At 60.8% G+C, this 11,979-nt stretch overlaps 1 long non-coding RNA gene across 1 annotated transcript; it reads left to right on the top strand.

Annotated features, from left to right (window-relative positions):
- Window positions 1–200: 200 nt before the first annotated feature.
- On the top strand, window positions 201–11,129 carry LOC135976187 (uncharacterized). The gene is made up of 2 exons (XR_010593391.1): window positions 201–5,925; window positions 10,798–11,129. It is a non-coding gene; the product is annotated as an uncharacterized LOC135976187 (long non-coding RNA).
- Window positions 11,130–11,979: the final 850 nt, after the last annotated feature.

Below are 11,979 nucleotides of genomic sequence, written 5' to 3'. Positions count from 1 at the left end.
GGGGAGAACCGGCGCAGACAGGGGCGTGCAGCAGGCTCAGACACCCAAGCGCCCAGGGGTTGGTGGGGGCAGTTCCAGGAAGGGATGACAGGGTTTCCCTCTGGTTACATAAGCGCTCACACGGGTGACCTCAGCGTCACGCGCTTCCCCCATGTCCCCCGCCCGGCCTGCTGAGTCACCTCCCAGCAGGGCATGGGGCCGAGGCAGGCCAGGTGATCATAGCCGGGCGCCACCTCAGCTCGTTCTTTTCCCCTGGCACCCGGAGCCGGGCGCGTAACCGTTTCTCAGCCAGGCCGCACAGACTGGCACCCGTTCCTCCTCGGAGACGCCCCCGGACAGGAGCGAGTTACCATCCCCCCCTCGTGCAGATGGGGAAACTGAGGTACAGAGCCGCTAAGTGACTTGCCCACGGTCAGACAGGAAGCCGGTAGCAGAGCTGGGAGCTGAACGCCAGTCTCCCAGGAGAGCCACCTAACCACGGAGCCAGCCTTCCTCTCCGGTGAGGGGACGGATCGACACCTCGTCCCACCCCTGCCCTACAATCTCTTATTAGTTATAATACGCTAGCACCCTGTGGCCTCAAAATAAGATCAGGCCCCGATTGTGCCAGGCGCTGCACAGACCCTGACCGAGATCAGGGCCCCCATTGTGCCAGGCTCTGCACAGACCCCGACTGAGATGAGAGGCCCTAGCAAGGTGGGCACTGCAGGCGCTGAGCGAGAGACAGTCCCTGCCCCAAAGAACGTCCAGGGTAAACACACAATGGCAGGGCTATGCTCCCATTGTACAGATAGGAACACTGAGTCCCTCAAGGGCTGTTCTAACTCTTGCTTTGCTCCCTATGGGGGGCAGAGAATAACCACAGTTTGGTGCGCCCCGGCCATGGCCCCGATCCACCCCCTATGGGCCGGGGGGGAGGGGGGCAGAGACTAGCCACACTGCAGGGACAGCCCCTTGCAGGTGGCGGGGTGGGGAATGAGTCTCAGGGGGTTGTTTGCAGCCCAGAGGGGCCCGAGAACCAGTGCGCCCTCCGGCCGCCCGCCCCAGGGTCCCCTGGCCTGGCTCAGGGTCGCGGGTGGGCAATGCACAGCCTCTGGGGCAGGAGAGGGTTAAGGAATCAGTGGTTGCAGGTGAGCTCAGGAGGGGGGGGGAACAATGAGCTCATTGTGTGCTGAGGTTCAGGTGAGCTGTTTACCTGCCTGCTCCAGGCAGCCTCTTGGGGGAAGGGAAATGGTAGCGCGTTAAATCCCACAGGGAGGGAGGGAGTTATAGATGGAGCAATTATTATGGTAATTACGGTATCGCCTAGAGACCCCAGCTGAGATCAGGCCCACGGCCCCCAACTGCCAGGCCCTGCAGACACCAAGCACAAATCAGCCCCTGCCCCAAAGAGCTTCCGGTCCTCTAGAGCAAGGCAGGCGTATCCGCCCCATTTTACAGGTGGGGAAACTGAGGCACGGAGCGCTGAACTGACTCGCCCACGGTCCCACATGGAGTCACGGGCCGAGCCAGAGTAGAACCCAGCTCACCCGAGACCCAGCCCAGCGCCTTGGCCCATCCTGGGGTTGGCTTCCAGACGGATCCCTTGGCCCGGTCCTGCACCCTGGTCACAGAGGAACCCAGCCACCCTGGCTCATCTGCGTAACTCAGTGACTCAGGAGATGTGTCAGCGGAGGGGCGGGGTTAATCAGATCGACTGACTGATACCAGAGCCGGCCTGCCATGGGCTAAACCCACCACAGCAGATGGAGGTCACCCCAGCGGTAGCTCCGCCCCCAGTGCCTGCACTGAGGGTATTTCCCGCTGAGCTAATCCTTCTTAGGGACTGTTGGGGTGTGAGGGGATGGGGCAGATTTAGGAAGGGAATGTGTAGCATATGACTCCTGAATGTGTCTATTACTCTGTTACCCTCCATGCCAAAGTCCTTGTAGACTATGCATGGAGGTCACTTTGCTACTGCTAAAATGCAGCCACAGCTGTTTGTACAGCTAAATCAGCGGTGAAATGCAGCCACCTCTGGGGTGGGGCACGGCAGCTGTTTGTACAGAGATCTCCCACTCGGCACTGAAACGCAGCCACCTCTGGGGTGGGGCACGGCAGCTGGTTGTACAGAGATCTCCCACTCGGCACTGAAACGCAGCCACCTCTGGGGTGGGGCACGGCAGCTGGTTGTACAGAGATCTCCCACTCGGCACTGAAACGCAGCCACCTCTGGGGTGGGGCACGGCAGCTCTTTGTACAGGGATCTCCCACTCGGCACTGAAACGCAGCCACCTCTGGGGTGGGGCACTACAGCTCTTTGTACAGGGATCTCCCACTCGGCACTGAAACGCAGCCACCTCTGGGGTGGGGCACGGCAGCTGTTTGTACAGAGATCTCCCACTCGGCACTGAAACGCAGCCACCTCTGGGGTGGGGCACTACAGCTCTTTGTACAGGGATCTCTCACTCAGCAATGAAATGCAGCCACCTCTGGGGTGGGGCACGGCAGCTGTTTGTACAGGGATCTCCCACTCGGCACTGAAACGCAGCCACCTCTGGGGTGGGGCACTACAGCTCTTTGTACAGGGATCTCTCACTCGGCACTGAAACGCAGCCACCTCTGGGGTGGGGCACGGCAGCTGGTTGTACAGAGATCTCCCACTCGGCACTGAAACGCAGCCACCTCTGGGGTGGGGCACTACAGCTCTTTGTACAGGGATCTCTCACTCAGCAATGAAATGCAGCCACCTCTGGGGTGGGGCACGGCAGCTGTTTGTACAGAGATCTCCCACTCGGCACTGAAACGCAGCCACCTCTGGGGTGGGGCACTACAGCTCTTTGTACAGGGATCTCCCACTCAGCAATGAAATGCAGCCACCTCTGGGGTGGGGCACGGCAGCTGTTTGTACAGGGATCTCCCACTCGGCACTGAAACGCAGCCACCTCTGGGGTGGGGCACTACAGCTCTTTGTACAGGGATCTCCCACTCAGCAATGAAATGCAGCCACCTCTGGGGTGTTAGCGCGGCAGCTGTTTGTACAGGGATCGCTCAGCTGGTTCTGAGACGCGACCCCCGTCTTCAGAAAGGCCTGGCCGCCGTATAGCACAAGGAGTGAGGGTGACCCCTGTATCCGACTGAAAGCGTGGAAGGATCTGAGACAGTTTTATCCTCATTTGAGCGCTGGCAGGGGACGGATCACCCCAGCTCTGGTGGAAAGCGTCCTGGGCTCTTTAACGGCCATAAGGGGTTTTCTATTGCATGGGAGAGAGCGCACCAACAGCACAGCGCCCCCTAGGGCGTTGGGTTCAGCACTGACTCTGCGGGGAGAGCGCCCCCTACTGGGCCCCACAGCTCGCCCACCCCAGTACCCAGCCACGCCCATGCCAGCTGCTACCCTAATGGTTTCTAGCCCTTCCGGAGCCAACTCCGGGGGGATTTTTCCGAGGCCCTGGTCGCCCGGCTAACCCGGTGGAGCCGCCACCCCGGCTGCCTCTTGCATCAGCCTCACCCAGTGCTGCTGGTTTCCCAGCCGATAAGGGTGCCTGGAGGGAAGGACCGGGCTGGAGACCTGTCAGCTGAGGATTGCTCATGCCCTAAGGCAAACATGGGACGTGAGCCTCTGTGCGGAGACATGGGGGATGGGGGTGGACAGTTCCAGATGGATCCACCCCTTCCACCTCCTCTCCCCCCGGATCGGAGCCGAGCTAGAACCGGCCTCGGAAAAATGGCTGCTGCCGAAAACCTGAATCTGGGGAGTTGGGACTTTGGATCCAGGGTGGCGCCGGGGTTTGGAATCGTCCCCTCAAGGGGAAGGCTGGCCTGGCGGGACTCCGGACTCCTGGGTTCCCTCTTCAGCTCCGCCTGAGCAGCCCTGGGGAAGTCACTAATCTCCCTGGGCCTCTGAAGTGAGGTAGTCACCCTGCCTTCCCCTGACTGGACTCGGAGACAGGGTCTCTCTTGCACGGTGGCCGTGGTGCGACGGAGCCCCAGTTGTGGCTGGGGGCTCCAAAGTACCCCCCCAATAACAACAATGGGGTTTGCTGAGCCCCAGGCAGAGTCAATGGCTTTTGGTCAGAAGCAAATCTCCCAGGCATACGGAGAGAGATTTCCTTCCTGACCTCTATGGAGGACAAATGGGGGCCTTGGAGCATGACCTTGATCCCTCCCATGTTGGCACCTCAGTTCAGAGCTGCAGGGTTAGCCAGGCCTCTCTTGAACCCTGTTTTAGCCCTGGTGCCCCCCAGCTGACGCCGGAGAGGATTGGGGTGCCCCACGGGCAAGGATTTGCAAAGCAGTCACCAGCCACTGGCATGAACGGATTGGCTGCCCGCTGTCCATTGCCCCAGTGACTGTAGATCACCGACTGTGTCACATGCTCCCGGGCGCTCATGCTAGGTTACAGGAGCTGAGCGCCTGTACACAGCCAACAAGGACTGTCAGGATGGACGTGGAAGCCAGGCCCGGCTGGTTTCTCCAGCACTGGCGGGCACAGAGGCTGAGAAAAAGCTGCAGGCCGGGCTGACCTGCGTCGGGCTGGCCTGTGGGACGTGGGTTTTGAGGGGAATCCCAAAACACGGAGGAAACCACGCAAGTGAAAATGGATTTGTCACGCACCGACTCACCACTGCACACACAGAGAGCCACAATTAGGCGCACCAACACAGAGAGCCACAGTTACACGCAGACAGATGCACAATTGCATGCACACAATTACACACTTGTACGGGTCGACACCCCCCCCCAGAGACACCATTACGCACACCCAAAAAACAGAGATGCGCCCTCACAGATGCGCCATTACGGACGCACAATCGCACACCGAAATGATGCTCACGCCCACACAATGGGTCACACGCCCGGGAACACAATTCTGCACACAGGAACCTACACACTTCGGTGCACAAACACAACTGGACACGCACATCATTGCATGTCCATACGTGAACCCCCCCTCAGTTCTGCACACAGACACGATTGCACACACATGGACATGAACAAACCCCGCTTTGCACACACACACCCCGTTTCACACGCCCACGAATGGACACCCATGCACGCAGGAGTGCAGCTGTACCCTGGTGCCATTCACTGGGGCTGCGTTTACACCCTCACATCCAGCTCATGCCATTCTCTTTTCACTATTGTGCACGACGACTCTTGCCCACTAGCACGCCCCCTCACTAGTGCACACCCCCGCGCACCGTGCCGACTGGAACATGCACAAGGCCACATGTCTTTCTGCGCCCTCCCTCCCCGTCTCGCACACACGCTCTCTCCGCTCCCTGTTTTGCACCATCGCTGCTAGCACCGTCCCAACACCCCCGCACGCCATTGTCTGTAGCCCTGACCCAGGCCGCTGTATCCTTTGGCAGCTACTGATTCTAAGAAACGAGTCCTCCCCCCGTCCCCCCCCCCCCCGCCCATTACGCAATCCAACAAACAGCCCTTTGACAGAGAGCAAAGGGCACACGCCTCCACTCCAGCCGCCTCTCTCTAGACAAGTCAGCCCCGGTCAGCCCTGTGTGTAGCTGGGGCACTAGTGGGCCCTCCGGTGCACCCGTGCAAGCGAGACCTTCCTTTTCGGGGGCCTGGTGCTTTGTCTTCCGGCCTCGGAATCTATGAATGGTGTTACACGACCGTGAGAGAGTTCGTGCCTTGCACGACAGTGCCCCCAGAGAGGGGTCCCCGGCCTCGAACGCGCTCACGAGTGGAGGAGCCCGTCTTGACAGCGGGGCCCCTGGGGCTGGCGCGGGGGATGAACGAAGGAGATTATGGACCCCAAGACTCCACACTAGGCGGCTGGAAACTCCCAGTGGTAGGGAAGGTGGCAGATCTCGGCTCCCAGCAGTCCCACTGGGGCCTCCCACCATGCTGGGAGGGCCAACTTCCCCTCTGAAACAGCCCCCCCGCCTCCCCCCGGCTGCACAAATGAGGCAGAAGTGGGTGAGTCATGCGAGCCGAGGGACTGATCCAACTTCTGGCACTTCCGGCTGGTGCCAGGGCCGCCCTGCCGTGTGCAGGGGGGGCACTGTGGGGAGACATCCGGCCAGAGCACAAAAGATCCTGCAGAAAACCCCCCCCCCCCAAACTGCCCCCCCCCCCATGGGAAGCCTTCATCCCAGCGAGCTGTCACAGCGGCCCGGAGGCCCTCAGCCCCAGCCTGCAAGCCAGGAACGCTGGGCACTGGTGTGGGCACCTGTGTGGCTGGGGAGCAGCTATCCCAAAACACTCCCTGCTCTGTTTCTCTCAAGGCTCTGGGATGGAGATCGGGGGGCTCTGGCGATGGGGGAGGGGGCGCATAGGAAGGGGTGTTAAGGGGGTGTTTTGAAAATGGCCTGGGGGGCTGGGACCTGCAAGGGGGGCTAGGGGGTTAAACCACATGATGCTTTTGTGCAGTGAGGCAGGTGGGCCTTGTGGGATGGGATTCGGGGGATCTGGGCTCTACCGTTTCCTGCGGGACGGCGGGCAAGTCCCCATCATCGCTCTGTGCCTCCGTTTCCCCATCTCACTCAGTCTGTGCAGCGCCCGGCACAATGGGGTCCTGATCTCAGACAGGGTCTGGGCAGCGCCTGGCACAACAGGGCCCTGATCTCGGTCAGGGTCTGTGCAGCGCCCGGCACAACAGGGCCCTGATCTCGGTCAGGGTCTGTGCAGCGCCTGGCACGACGGGGCCCTGATCTCGGTCAGGGTCTGTGCAGCGCCTGGCACAACAGGGCCCTGATCTCGGTCAGGGTCTGTGCAGCGCCTGGCACGACGGGGCCCTGATCTCGGTCAGGGTCTGTGCAGTGCCCGGCACGACGGGGCCCTGATCTTTGTTGGGGTCTGGGCACCACCCGGCATGACGGGGCCCTGATCTCGGTCAGGGTCTGTGCAGCGCCTGGCACAAGGGTCCTGGTGGGAGGGGGGGTGTGGGGATAGAGGGGGGAAGGTCCCCTGGTTCTGGCGACAGGGGGAGGGTTGGGGATGGGGAGGAGGGTGTCCTGGTCCTGGCAGCGCAAGGAGGGTTGGGGATTCCCCTGGTCTCTTGAACCTTTTCCCTGGATCCATCCGTTTCCAGGAAGGAAGGGGCGGGCAGTGGGGCGGGTGAGACTGTCCCCTGCCAGGGCTGAGGCATCCCAGTGCCCGGGGGCCCTGCTGAGAAGCCAGGTGGGGGTGGAGGTGGCAGCGTGGGGGCGTTTCCCCTCCACCCCTGGCCCTTCCAGGAATCCAGCGAGGAGCCCGGCTTTCCTTCCCCTTCCTCGCAGGAGGAGGGACTTGGCCTGGCCTCCTCCTCCAGTAACCACATGAATGTGCGCTCCTCTGTAGGGAAATTCCTCACGATGCAGCCCAGCTGGGCAGGGAGCCACACGCTCCAGGCTGGGCTGGAAATACCCCTCCGAAGACAGCCCGGCTTCTGGGAGGGGGCCGGGGGGGCTCACGTCCATTCCGCTGCTGATGCCACTGGAAGCAACACAGGGTGGGTTTCCCCTGGGGCTCCCCCACCCTCCAAGTGTCCTAGGGGAGACCACATGCCCACAGCCCGGCCCCTAACCCCCCAGAATCGCTTGCTCCCGGTGAATTTCAAAGCACACAAATTAAGACACAGTCACGGAGATCAGGGCCCTGTTGTGCCTGGCGCTGCACAGACACACAGTGACCGAGATCAGGGCCCCGTCGCGCCAGGCCATGTAAACAAATGGTAGAGAAGTGCAAATTCTGTGTGTGTTTGTGCCTGTGTGTGTAGTGAGTTCTGTGTCTTGTGGGTGTCTGTGTGTTCGTGTGTCTGTAGTGTGTGTGAGTTGTGAGTACTATCTTGTGGGTGCAGTGTGTCTGTAATGGGGAGATGTAGTGGGTGTCTGCAGCGGGTGTGTCTGTCGAGCGTCTGTGTTTGTGTATGTGTCTGTGTGCGTTTGTGTGTGTGCACGCAGTGGGTGTCTGTAGTGTGGGTGTGTCTGTAGTGAGAGTTCAGTGTGTGTGTGTGTGCGTGTGCACAGTGGGTGTCTGTAGTGTGTGCAGTGTGTGTGTCTGGATGTGTGTGCATGCACAGTGGGTGTCTGTAGTGTGGGTATGTCCATAGTGTGTGTGCAGTGTGTGTGTGTGTGTGTGTGCGTGTGCATAGTGGGTGTCTGTAGTGTGTGCACAGTTTGTATGTGTGTGTGCACGTGCACAGTGGGTGTCTGTAGTGTGTGCACAGTGTGTGTGTGGTGCACAGTGGATGTCTGTAGTGTGGGTGTGTCCACAGTGTGTGTGCAGTGTGTATGCGCGTGCACAGTGGGTGTCTGTAGTGTGCGCACAGTGTGTGTGTGCGCGCGTGCACAGTTGGGTGTCTGTAGTGTGTGCGCAGTGTGTGTGCGTGTGCACAGTGGGTGTCTGTAGTGAGTGTGCAGTGTGTGTGTGCTCAGTGGGTGTCCGTAGTGAGTGTGCAGTGTGTGTGTGCAGAGTGGGGGGGTCTGTAGTGAGTGTGCAGCGTGTGTGTCTGGGTGTGTGTGCGTGCACAGTGTGTGTATGTAGTGTGTGCGCAGTGTGTGTGCGCGTGCACAGTGGGTGTCTGTAGTGAGTGTGCAGTGTGTATGTGCACAGTGGGTGTCTGTAGTGAGCGTGCAGTGTGTGTGTCTGGGTGTGTGTGCATGCACAGTGGGTGTCTGTAGTGAGTGTGCAGTAGGTGTGCACAGTGGGTGTCTGTAGTGAGTGTGCAGCGTGTGTGTCTGGGTGTGTGTGCGTGCACAGTGTGTGTATGTAGTGTGTGCGCAGTGTGTGTGCGCGTGCACAGTGGGTGTCTGTAGTGAGTGTGCAGTGTGTATGTGCACAGTGGGTGTCTGTAGTGAGCGTGCAGCGTGTGTGTCTGGGTGTGTGTGCATGCACAGTGGGTGTCTGTAGTGAGTGTGCAGTAGGTGTGCACAGTGGGTGTCTGTAGTGAGTGTGCAGCGTGTGTGTCTGGGTGTGTGCGCGTGCACAGTGGGTGTCTGTAGTGAGTGCACAGTGTGTGTGCACAGTGGGTGTCTGTAGTGAGTGTGCAGTGTGTGTGTGCACAGTGGGTGTCTGTAGTGAGTGTGCAGCGTGTGTGTCTGGGTGTGTGCGCGTGCACAGTGGGTGTCTGTAGTGAGTGCACAGTGTGTGTGCACAGTGGGTGTCTGTAGTGAGTGTGCAGTGTGTGTGTGCAGAGTGGGGGTCTGTAGTGAGTGTGCAGCGTGTGTGTCTGGGTGTGTGTGCGTGCACAGTGGGTGTCTGTAGTGTGTGCGCAGTGTGTGTGCGCGTGCACAGTGGGTGTCTGTAGTGAGTGCGCAGTGTGTGTGTGCAGAGTGGGTGTCTGTAGTGAGTGTGCAGCGTGTGTGTCTGGGTGTGTGTGCGTGCACAGTGGGTGTCTGTAGTGAGTGTGCAGTGTGTGTGTGCAGAGTGGGTGTCTGTAGTGAGTGTGCAGTGTGTGTGTGCAGAGTGGGGGTCTGTAGTGAGTGTGCAGCATGTGTGTCTGGGTGTGTGTGCGTGCACAGTGGGTGTCTGTAGTGTGTGCGCCGTGTGTGTGCGTGCACAGTGGGTGTCTGTAGTGAGTGCGCAGTGTGTGTGTGCAGAGTGGGTGTCTGTAGTGAGTGTGCAGTGTGGGTGTCTGTAGTGAGTGTGCAGTGTGTGTGTGCACAGTGGGTGTCTGCAGTGAGTGTGCAGAGTGGGGGTCTGTAGTGAGTGTGCAGTGTGTGTGTGTGTGTGTGTGTGTGTGTGCAGAGTGGGTGTCTGTAGTGAGTGTGCAGTGTGGGTGTCTGTAGTGAGTGTGCAGTGTGTGTGTGCAGAGTGGGGGTCTGTAGTGAGTGTGCAGCGTGTGTGGCTGGGTGTGTGTGCGTGCACAGTGGGTGTCTGCAGTGAGTGTGCAGAGTGGGGGTCTGTAGTGAGTGTGCAGTGTGTGTGTGTGTGTGTGTGCAGAGTGGGTGTCTGTAGTGTGTGCACAGTCTGTATGTGTGTGTGTGTGTGTGTGCAGAGTGGGTGTCTGTAGTGAGTGGGTGCCCCACAGCCCTGGGCAGTTCAAGCCGGGGGAGGGTCGTGTCCTGTTGCCCGGCGCCCAGCCCCTGCTCACTCCCCGCAGCTCCGGCCTCCCTCCTGCTTGACCCTCCCCTCCCTGGCGCTGCCCCGCGCCCCGCTAGCCACACTGAGGGCAGGGGGCTGGGTTGCTGTGGGGTGCCCCTGCCTTCCCCCCCACCCCCGACAGGGCCTGCTCCCTCATTCCATCCGCACAGGGACTTCGGCCTGCTCTGGGGTGGGGCGTACATAGTCCCCCGTCCCCCCCCCCGCCCATGGTTATACCGACCTAATTCCCAGGCCTAGACCAGGCCTCAGTCAGCCTCCGAGTTCAGGGCCCCCGGAGGCGGGGTGGCTGGCAAGGCTGGGGGGCATCAAAGCCCCCCGCCCCGGGGGGCCGATTACAACCCTCCACCCACCTGGAACCCAGGCCCCGCGGACACGGGACCCAGCCCCCGCCGGACCCCTCGATCCTCAGCAGGGCTCCACATCTGCGGGCCTGGCTGCCCCCCAGGAAGCCTGCACCCCAATCCCCAAGACACCCCAGTACATGAAGCCCCCCCGTAGAGCAGTGACCAGGCTAAAGGCAGAGGGGACTGAGTGGCTCCAGGGGTTTCTAATCTAGTCTGCAGAGGGTCTTACGCCGTGCCCATCACCGGAGCATCTGGTCGGGGATGCTAACCACAGCCGACTGCCGGCAAGGGGAGGGGGGCAAAGTTGTGCCATGAGCCAGGGGAAGGGCTTAGCGGTAACAGCCCCCCCGCACCCCCCGGCAGAAGCAGGAGGATAAGGTCCCATCCCTTTCGCTTTCCTCCCCCACTTCATGTTTTGCAGGTTTATTAGCGTTGAAACCGACACGGGCGCCCCATGGAGCACAGGAAACTGCGTCGTTCCTGCCCGCCGGCTGCATCTGTCGGGCCTGGCCGGCCCCACTGGCTGAAAAGTCCCCCCTGAATCCACCATAACCCGCCCCCAACAGGGACAGCCATGAAATCACAGCAAGGTGCAATGTTGTCTGGACACAGGGGTTGGCCAGGGGCCGCCCGGGATTCCCCGAGCTCCACCCCCACCGCTGCCCGCCAGTCTCTCGGAAATAGTGAGGCGTGTGCTCCACCGTGGGACCGGTGTCTGTTTGTAAACAGGCGGCGCGTGTGCGCACGACAGGGCTTGGGTGCCGCGGTGTGTGTCTAGAAACCCCTTGCCTCAAGCTGCCGTGATGCGCATCCCCTCACGCGGGTCCTTACACAAGCATGTGCAAACACACACGTATACAAACACACACTAACATGCATGTACGCATGTGTATACACACACGCACATGCATACAAACACACTGCAGTTAGCCATTTACCCCCTTCCCCCCATCAGTCTCTCTCAAACCGGGACATCCCCTGTGAGCCCCATTGCACCTACGGGTTGAACAGCGGGGGTCCCAGTCTGTACCCCAGTCCTCAGCCCCAGCGCAGCAGCAGGGCCTGCTCCCTTGGCTGATCCCGCCACGTGCAGCCAGCCCCCATGCTTCAGGGCCCCTGGTGATTTCACTGCCGTGGTCAGGAAGGAACGCCTCCCTGCTGACGCAGAACAGCTGGTGCCATTGAGCTGGGGATTAGGGACGGTGTCCCGCCTTTATGGTGCCCAGCACCAGTCGCTGCTGGGGACGGGATGCCAGGGGAGCAGCGGTGATGCCCCTCCATCTTGTTATCCGGCGGGGTGGCGGGGTGTGTTTCCCTTCGGGGTGACGAATGAAAACTTGGTGCATAGCTTGTGCTTAAGATGCAGGAGATTCCTGCCTAACCCATCAGCCAGTCTGGACCCCCCCCCACCCCATCTCTGCATCAGTCCCCCACCCCATGTGCCAGCCAAGCGGCCTGCAAAAATACCTCCTATCCCAGCGGCCCTCAGCGCTGAGGTGTAACGAATCCCCCACCCCATGCGGTCAGCAGAGCGCGGAAGGACGCTGGGAAGAAGGGGAAGCCGTCCAGAAATTCTGGGGTGCCATCCAGAGCAGTGAGGGGC

This window comes from Chrysemys picta, chromosome 17 (genome assembly GCF_011386835.1).
Source record: "Chrysemys picta bellii isolate R12L10 chromosome 17, ASM1138683v2, whole genome shotgun sequence".
In the NCBI taxonomy this organism is placed as follows: domain Eukaryota; kingdom Metazoa; phylum Chordata; order Testudines; family Emydidae; genus Chrysemys; species Chrysemys picta.
Note: the sequence above shows the minus strand (reverse complement) of the source record. Positions and strands in the feature narration are given on the sequence as shown.